Source organism: Gallus gallus, chromosome 8, assembly GCF_016699485.2.
Source record: "Gallus gallus isolate bGalGal1 chromosome 8, bGalGal1.mat.broiler.GRCg7b, whole genome shotgun sequence".
Lineage (NCBI taxonomy): Eukaryota > Metazoa > Chordata > Aves > Galliformes > Phasianidae > Gallus > Gallus gallus.
In genome coordinates, this window is record NC_052539.1 from 10,774,217 (window position 1) to 10,783,877 (window position 9,661).

General features: G+C 43.7%; 1 pseudogene across 1 annotated transcript; it reads right to left on the bottom strand.

Annotated features, from left to right (window-relative positions):
- Window positions 1-7,426: 7,426 nt before the first annotated feature.
- Window positions 7,427-8,765, bottom strand: AMY1AP (hepatic amylase pseudogene; annotated as a pseudogene). Its single transcript, NR_003250.2, has 2 exons — window positions 7,903-8,765; window positions 7,427-7,697 (listed from the first exon to the last, which is right to left on the bottom strand). The product of NR_003250.2 is annotated as a hepatic amylase pseudogene (transcript).
- Window positions 8,766-9,661: the final 896 nt, after the last annotated feature.

Consider the following 9,661-nt stretch of genomic DNA (forward strand, 5'->3'; position numbering starts at 1 on the left):
CTACCTGAAGGGAGGTTGTAGTGAGCTGGGGATCGGCCTCTTCTCTCATGTGACTAGTTATAAGACTAGAAGGAATGGCCTCAAACTGCGCCAGGGAAGGTTTAGGCTGGATGTTAGGAAATACTACTTCTCTGAAAAGGTGGTCAGGTGCTGCCCTGAATGGGCTGCCCAGAGAGGTGGTGGAGTCACCCTGACACTGGAGGTGCTCAAGGAACGTTTGGACACTGTGTTGAGGGACATAGTTTAGTGAGAACCACTGCTGGTGGGTGAACGGTTGGACTGGATGATCCTGTGGGTCTTTTCCAACCTTTGTGATTCTATTATTCTAACTGCAAGGAAAGATACAGGCTTTGTCTCAGGGAGAAAGAACCCAGGCAGTATTAGAAGGAACTGTAACTTGTAACCATCTGCAGTCAGCATACAAAGTATGGACATGGGGGAAAGTTGCCCAAGAGTTAATTAACTATAGGAGAAAATATGGACCAGTGGTTTCTTCCTCCAGTAAATTTGAGCCAAGGGGAGTGCAGTCAGCCTTGCCCCCAGGTCACCTTGCCCAAAGCTCAGTGGGACTGGAAGGGTCTAATTGCCAGTAAAAACAGGTAGGCAAAATATTGATCATAAACGTAATTGTCTCTGGATACTGAGCTGGCAAAAGGGTGTTCCACGAAATTTGATGAATGGATTACCCACAGGCAGGTTAGAGAAATTAGTTAACTGGTGGCCAGAACAAAAGCCAATTACCCCTATGAGTCACGACGCAGTGGCTGATAAGCCAGGGAAACACTCTTTTCTCCCTGGCCAGCCTGTGTTGATTGACTCAGCTAACCTGAGAACAGTTTCATGAACAAAGGGAACAATATGGGGCCATTAGTTAGGGATGGGGTTCGGGGTGAAGAATAGGTGTGGAATATTGTACTGGAATTAATTGTAATAACCACTCCTTGTGCCATAAATATGTATGTATTCCCTCTATAAAGAGGGATGTTTACCTGCTTTCGGGGTGCAGGCTAGGAAGGAGTTATCGCCCCTGCACCCAGCTGGCTGAATAAAACGTACCTGCTCTACAACTACTTCGCGGTTATAGAGTGTTACACAAGTCAGTTTTGGCGAGCCAGCCAGGAGAACTCTTTGCTGGACTGCAGGACTGGTCGAACCAGGGGACACTTCTGGCATGCCCCAAAAACTATTTTTTCAGAGAAGACTCCCCAGGCCGACACATCCACTGCGGGGCAGGGAAAGAACTCCAGTGCGAAACAGGTATATTACAGGTACAGGGACCTTGAAGAGTAAGAAAGGGTTCAGTAAAAAAGGGGTCTGCAGAAACTAAGGGTAAAAGGATTAGAAATGGCTTACAGAAGCAAATATACAGAGGCCGCTAGAAGAATGGAATAGTAACAAGATGGGATTAGGACAATGCGGGGGTAGAAGAGATAAAGATGAGGGTGTGAAAACAACCCAAGGACGCCCGGCAAGGAGGTGATAAGGTGTCCACAGAGTAAGTTAGAACTGGTTCGGGGGCTACCCGAACCTCAGGGTCAGAAGTTTACAGCGAGGAATCTTTAAACTCTACAAGCCTTCACAAGGAAGACTACAAGCCTTCATCCAACGACCACCAGGAGGAGACCCCCACTGCTCATGATGCATGTGCAAGGGGGAGGGACCATATGCTAAGGAGTTCTCGGAAATGTAATGAATTTGTATACCAATTCTGGGAAAATAATTGATTATGCTCTGCCTATATCTATACCAAGTTTTTGTCTTGATGGCATGCAAGTTAGGAGGAGCTATCCCCCTTGCATCTGGCTCTGCACAGCGTTGATTAAAACATACCTGATTTATAACTACTTTGTGATTATAGAGTTTGATTTTGCAAGGCAACCGATAAGATGTGAGGAGACATCCTACACAGGGTTGAAGGAGTGAGGGTGCTCCCCCTGAGGGTGGATCCACAGGTATAGGTTGGGTGACTGCGATTGGTGGGGGAGTACACCCCTCGGGAAGGGGGGTGTCCCACTTAGGGGGGTATCTCGAGAATCCCAAGAACCCCACAAGTAAAACACGTAAGGTATCCCAAGAGTGAGGCCATAGTGTGTTTGGGAATGTAAACTGTATAAGCTCTGGAAAGATCGTAGCTACAAAAGTGTGTCGGATCCATAGTTTAGTTCTCCTGCAAGGGAAACAGCTGGAAACTGTCATTGAAGTGTTTAAAGTGACTGGTCAAGCCCGGTGGGCAAATGCCCGAACTGATTATCTTCCTTTTTGTGATAGGAACTGCTTTTCATTATTGTTATTTTTGTAATTGTTAAGTGTTTCTGTTATAAAAATACTGTTTGTGGAATTCCATTATAATATAAGTGCTACTGTTGCTGGTTAGAGCTCCTGTCCAGGGAATTTGGTGTTCCCGTGCCCTGGGCAAGTAGGCAGACTCCATTACCCAGCAATGGATACTTTATAAGCAGCTGCTACACAGTGTGAATGTTAAATACTGGATCCAAGGTGTGAGTGGTATTATTGTGTGAACTGAGAGTAATTGGATGAGTGTTACACCCTGAAAATAATTGCAACCCTGTATTTGTTGTTAGAAGCTTAGCCTGTAATGCTTTCCAGGAATTACAGTGGAACATAGGAGATTGGCATTTCTGTTGGGGTTGTGAGCTGGGGTTTAAAGATGAACACGTATCAGATTTAACTGATATACTGGCTATAAGTTGTGGACCTTTGGGAACAATAAAGAATCAGTAAGATTTAATATGGGGGGAGCACAGAGAAAGGAGGTTCCCAGGTGAATCACACTTGGATGTATCTTGTCTCATTGGCGAGATATTGCTGGGGAGCCTGGGGGCACCCTGAGCAAGAAAACTTTAATCAAGTATTGTAATCAGTGGTGGTCGTTATACAAGTTGGAAAGCGGTGAAAAATGGCCTGTAAATGGCACTTTGAATTACATATACCCTTCTGCAGTTAATGTTGCTTTTGTGCAGGGAGGGCAAATGGGAGGAAGCCAAGTAGGCTGATATACTCTTCACCCCCCCATAATCACCCTGCATGGCAGCGGGACTGTGGTATGGTGCCGACTCAGGAACCGATGGTTTTAGCATTAGAAAAGGAGAAAAGGGGTGGGGGAAATCCCTTTAAATAACTTCCCTCTCTTCAATTTCTAAAACAATGCAAGCAACTGTGACCTCTCCAGAGAAAGGGGAGTGGCCAAGTGGCTGATCCCGTGCAGGGTCCTAGAGAGAGCGTGCACTCTCAATTACTGAGGGAATTGGAACAATGTAAACGGGACCTGGAGAGTTTTACTTTTCTCTTAGGGAAATCTCCTTAGGTCAAAGGGAAATACGGTATGCTAATGCCTGCCGTTTTTACTAGCAGAAAAGTTAGGAGTCTCAAGAAGGAAAATTCCTTAATTGAGGATCCTATAAGACTAGCAGGACAATTAGATCAATTTTTAGGGCCTAATTTCTAAGTTTATCATGGGTATGTTGTTTACTGGAGAAGAAAGAGGCGAGATTAGGTGGGCAGCTGCGCAAGTGTGGGAAAGGAATACAGAGTTTGGGCCCTGGAGGGAGGCAGAGAGAGGAAGGATCCAGAGGATAAATTGTACCGATTACTGTCACTGTCTTTGTGATTGTTGAACATAAATGGAGTAATAGGACCAGTTTTATAATTGAGTACCCTAACCATGAGACGAAGTGCTGGGTGTTTGTGGAAGTTGAAGAATTGTATTGTTTGATTCGTGGATTTTGAAGGGAGTGGGAGAAACTGTTTTGATGGTACATGGAAGTGCAATTATTAATGGTATATGGAAGTGTAATTGATGGTACAAATAGTGGAATTTCTGTAATGATGAGAGTTTGGAAAGTGAAAAGGGTTTGGGAAAGACAGACTAAAGAAGGCAAAGATGTGCAAGGTGTAACAAGGATGCCCTTACCGAGAAGGGAGGTGAGGGATCTGAAAAAATTATAGAGAGACAGAGATAGCAAGGAAGTAAGGACATTGGGAAGAACAATAGCAGCTGTTACTGTTGCTGCACTAGAACAGGGCCTAAGGACACAGAGATTCCCTCAGGGAAGAGGTAAGGGGCAGCCTGGAAGGGCTCAGGGAGAGTTCCACCCCCACTGGATCAAAAGCAGCTGGGGAAGCAGGGTAAAGAGGTTTACATTTTGATACAGGTGCCTCTTATTCTGTGCTACATCAAGAATTATTACCCATAGATGATTTTCGTAGTAGTTGTAGAAGCTACTGGCAAGAGAAGCTTACTTTTTGCAGACCAGTTAAATACAGGCTAGGAGAACAAGTAGGAATACATAAATTCTTGTACATGCCAGCTTCTCCAAAACCATTACTTGGGCACGACGTATTATAACAGTTGAATGTAGAGATTAAATTCAGTAAAGAAAATTGGAGCTAAGTGTCAAGCAAGACCAATTGACTGAGAATTTTAAGTCTGGCTTTAACACAAACTGGGAAAAGCAATGTTGTACTCCCAGAAATTACATAAATCCTAAATTAGGTATACACAGGATTGCAGGCAGCAGGAATGCCTGGCAGAGCCAAAATGCAGCCCAATAGACGTTAAGTTAAAGATGGAAGCCAGCCCAGTCAGGGTAAAACAATGTCTTTCGAGGATGTGAGACTATAAAAGTAATAATAAATAACTTTTTGGATTTAGGATTATTAATTGGATAGGAATCCGAATACAACACCCCAATCTTGCCAATGAAAATTGGATGGCAAGAGCTATAGTTTGATACAAGATTTGAGGGAAATTAATGAGTAGGTGGGGTTTGCCATTCTGGATTTGAAGGACACCTTTTTCTGCCTGCTTTTGCCAAAGAAAGTCTAAAATTATTTGCCTTTGAATAGGAGGACCCCAATATGGGGAGGAGGAAAAAAAAATAATTCAGTTAATGTGGATAGTGTTACCCAGGGTTGTGAGAACAGCCCAATGATGTGTGAGAACTGGTCAGCTTGTGAGCCTGAGACTTGGGCTCCTCCATCCCAAAGTGGAACTTTAGTGCGGTACATGGATGCCACAGTAACAAAAGAGGACTGTGTACAATGGACTGGGAGATTGCTGAATTTCTTGGTTTCAGTGGTTATCAAGTTTCTCAACAGAAAGCTCAACTGTTCAAAGAGAAGGAAGGAAGCAATTTGCTGAATGCCCAAGACAGTGACACAGAGCTACCTCCAAACCAGCAGTGTGCGACTGCATGGAGACTGTGTCAGTGGGCCAGACCTACGGGAAGAACCATTGAATGATGTGGAGGGTTCCTGGATTCATCAGTAGAAGCAGTTTTGTGAGACAAGGAAACTGTAAGGCAAGATATGGACTAACTGCTACTGACCAGGTAATTGAAGCAAAACCATTACCTGTGGGGACTTCCACTCAGAATGCTGAAATAAGTGCCTTGACAAGAACCTTACAGATGCCAAAGGGCCTGCTACTGGAGACCTGCTGCTTCCTCCCGGACTTCTTCCTGGACCTACTCGGTACCCGTACCTTCTTGCTGCCCAAGACTAACCACGCTGTTGCTGTTCTTCCCCTGTGCTTTTGCCCTGGACCATCGGAACGTCGTGCAACAGGACTGCTGCTGGATCTTGGTGGTGACTATCCCTGCTTTACGCAATTCTTGCCTCTCTCTATCTGTTCTATTGCCGGCCTTCCCTCCCCCATCACCCTAAATCATCTGTCCTCCCCTTCCCCATCACCCTTATTAAGATTTGAAATAAACTGGTCGGACCAATATCTGAACCGTTGTTTCTTAATCTCACGCCGGGTATATCAAAGAACCTCCACTCCCTCCTATAAATTGGAGCAAGACTACTCTGCAAAGCAACTACCACCTTCCTCAGGCACCATTTATTGCCTTACAGGAAAAAAGTGAAATTCAAGCTTTTAAAGATGAGAAGAATTTCAGTAGAAATAATCATTTGGAAATAGAAAAATCTAAATGTAACTAAACAAATTCTAATCTCTAGCAGCTAAGGGATTAACTACCAAAGAAAAGTTTCAGCTCCTTACTCTCCCAAGCACTTCTGCAGGATAGTTGAACTCTTAGGTTTTTAAACTGGATATCCCTATATTAAAGTGCCTAGGTTCTCTATGCAGTGCAGAACAGCCCTCAGCCAATATTCTTCTTCCTCCTCAGACCTCTATAATGGTGATTCCACATGTATATCCTATATGGTCAGAACTTATCGTTGTATTCACCTCCTCCTCACCACAGGCCCCAGTTAACTTTATGAATGGACAGTTGTTTTGCAGCTTTCAGTTAACTCAGACAAGGGAGGCTAATCATGAAATTATAGAAAATAATACAGCACTCCATTTACGGAAGAAAAAAAGAATATGTTATCAAATGCTGAATTAGAAAGGAGCATTAAAGGAGCTCTTTAAGGATGCCTTTCTGAGAGCGCAAGAGTTCTCCAGCCCCCAGCAAGAGAAACGAAGTGGAGAAGGCAGGAAACCAGTTCGTGACAGAGCAATGACCTGCTGGGGAAAAAAAAAACAAGGGAAAAGGAGGAAAGCGTAAAGGCAGTGAAAACAGGGATGTGTAACCTGGGGAAGAATACAGGGATGTTTTCTTGGGACACAGAGACAGGTAAACAGACACACAGATGAAACTAAAACTGAACTTGGCACAAGATTTAAGAAGCAACAAGAAGGGATATCTACAGGTACACTGGTCAGAGGACAAAGGCCAAGGAAAGCGTACTCCCTCTGATACATGAGAAGGGAGAAAAGGCAACAACAGACATAGGGAAGGCTGAGGTGCTAACTGTATTCTTTGCCGGTAGTCAGGCTTCCCATATCTCTTATGTCCTTAAACCTCTAGGCAGGGGCTGGGAGAGCAAAATTCCCTCCCACTGTAACAGAAGAGTGAGTGAGACCACCTGAAGAGTCTGAATGTGTACAAGTCTATGGGGCCTGATAACATGCACCCCAGGGTCCTGAGGCAACTGGCTGACGTGATTGCAGTGCCATGCTCCATGGTATTTAACAAGTCACAGCTATCAGGCAAGCCCCAAATGACTGGAGGAACATCACAGCAAAGCGATGCTGAGCTGTAACTTTGATAAAGAACCATCACCCATGCCATGTCCAAACAGACCAACCAACACAGTCAAGGTAGCATCCTGCACAGCTCTCAATTTTCCTGGGCTGCCTTAACAAGAGCAGTTGACTTTACAAGCTGCAAGAAAGAGCTCGTTGGCGAAACCGAGAGGCTTCTGCTCAGTCAATTCAGATGCATGCTCCTTCACATGCCCACGAGAAACATGAGGAGGGTCTGAGATTTCTCAGCACCTACAATATTGTGCAGCACAGGTGCATTTCCGGAAGAGAAGCCTATAAAAGCCTATGATGTGCACCGTGGTATTCACTGATTAAGAGACTAAGCATTCAACCCGAGATCAACAACTCCCTTTCTTCAGCTTTATTCTACAAAAGTTATAAAAAAAGAAAAAAATATCAAATTGTTGCCGCATAACGTTATCTGATACATGTCCCCATAATTTTCGATGTCTCCACTTCCAGTATGACATTTGCTGTCATTGAAAGCTCAGGCAGAGTACAGCACAGCAGGAAAATCTCTACTCTTGCTGTTGAAATAGCTCCCATACGTTGAGTAGGTGCCTGTGCCACCTGTAGATCCACACATGTGATTGACAACAGCATCCACATAAATACGAACCTGGAAAAGTAGTGATTACAATTCAGTATGTGTTGTGATGCTGCTGAAGCAATAGCCAGAGCATTACCACACCGCTGCTCATTAGACCTCTTATCCATCTCCCTTTATTCTCCATTTAACCCTCCTTCAAGAATAGGAGTGGTAACTCTGCTCCACAGAAACAACCCTTCTCGGTCTATCAGTTACACATTTTCAAGACACTTACTCCAATGTTGTTGCATCTCGCCACCACATCTCTGAATTCATTTTCATTGCCTGATTGACTGCAGATCTTGTAGCTGATGGGCTGGTATCTTTCCCACCAGGGCCTGTTTGGATTAGTAATGACAGTGTTTTCATTTGGAGAAGAAACCTGCAGGTGAAATGACATGCCTCAGTCAGAAATCTGTAGTTCTCATTTTGCATTTTAATTGCAAAATTGAAACTAGTCTGCAATTTCCATGAGACAAGCTTTGTGTCAAACCCATTCTCTCCCTTCTGCAGCACAAGCTCAGGTCTGCAAGTTGTCCATCTTGTAGACTGGCATCAAAAACATTGTCTTTTGTTGCCGTGAGCTGCCTGGATCCGTTGTCCAAGGACACATGTAGGGGAGGGCTGAAGCCACGTTCATTATTTTTGGCAGGAATTGCAACATCCTTTGGACAGTCTATGTCTGTGAACTCAAGTCATCAAAAGGTGAAGAATAAAACATAACATTATACATGAAGCACGACAGCGAAAAGTAAGCCTCTTTGCAGCTGATCTGCAGCTAAAGATACACTCATACCAGGCTGACAGGAGCTCCAGATCCACCTAACAGCACTGAGTACTTCCATCCATGCTTTCAACAAGGAAGTTACTTGGACCTCCCTGTTGGCAATCATGGCTGTTTAGTTTGTTAAGCAAATGCTGCGAAGCAATTTTACTGCCTGTGGGCAGAAAACTACATACCTGAACTCCAGCAAATCCATTAGGAGCTACATAGTATTCACACTCCAGTGCAATGTCAGCCCAGTGCCATTCAAACAGGAGCATGATAGACATTCTCCTAGCCTGAGTGTTGGGATTGTACTGTGTCCTGCAAAGCCCTACAGCTGCGAGGAAGAGGAAGACTTGCACAGTGCCTTCAGCATAAGGCTGTCGTCTTTCCACTGGCCATTTATACGTCTGCAAGAAAACCAAGCTCCTACTGCATCTGACAGACTTCAGAGATAACCCCTATCGGTTACTGTTTGTCTAGCTAGCTGGGTATCTATCCATATTCCCATTTGTTTTATCTTGAATTGCCCCACAGCTGTAGATAAAATAAAATGAAGATAAAATTATTAGATGTATTACACAACACCTCATAAGTCTTTAAAAGCTGAATCTCCACCAGTAAGTATAAACCTATGCTGTCATTCTTTTATCCCCCACCTCTCCCCCAATATTTTCATCACTGTCCTTCTATTTCAAAGAATTTATGTTCAAGGACAAAAGTCAGCAGCTAGTCCAATTTATTCATTTGTTTCTTTTCCAATCATAGACCCAATTTTCCAATACAAAAAAACCCCAAACAGTTTATTCTCTATTTTGACTAACAGCAAATTCAGGAGAATGTAAGTGCTGGGATGAAAACACATTCACGTGAAACAATAAAGTACTGTGTTTCCACGCACTGAAATAAGACATTTTGGTTTGCAAGTTTACACACTGCAAACCTAAAATGCTCTTCTGCTTCCCTACGTGGACATTCACTAAAACCTACTCCACTCCATGCAATTCCTCAATATTACCAAGAGTAATCAGATATATTGAACGTTAACTTCTTTAAAAAAAATTAGACAAATATTTCCACTCCCCAGCAATAAAGAACTGACATTAACTAACCATCACTTTGACACCCTCATTTGTTCAACAGTTCTAACAAGTGTAATACACTGAGATACTGGTTGGTGTAATATATGAGGGGGTCATTTTAGGAACGGTTTCTACATGCTTGTTCC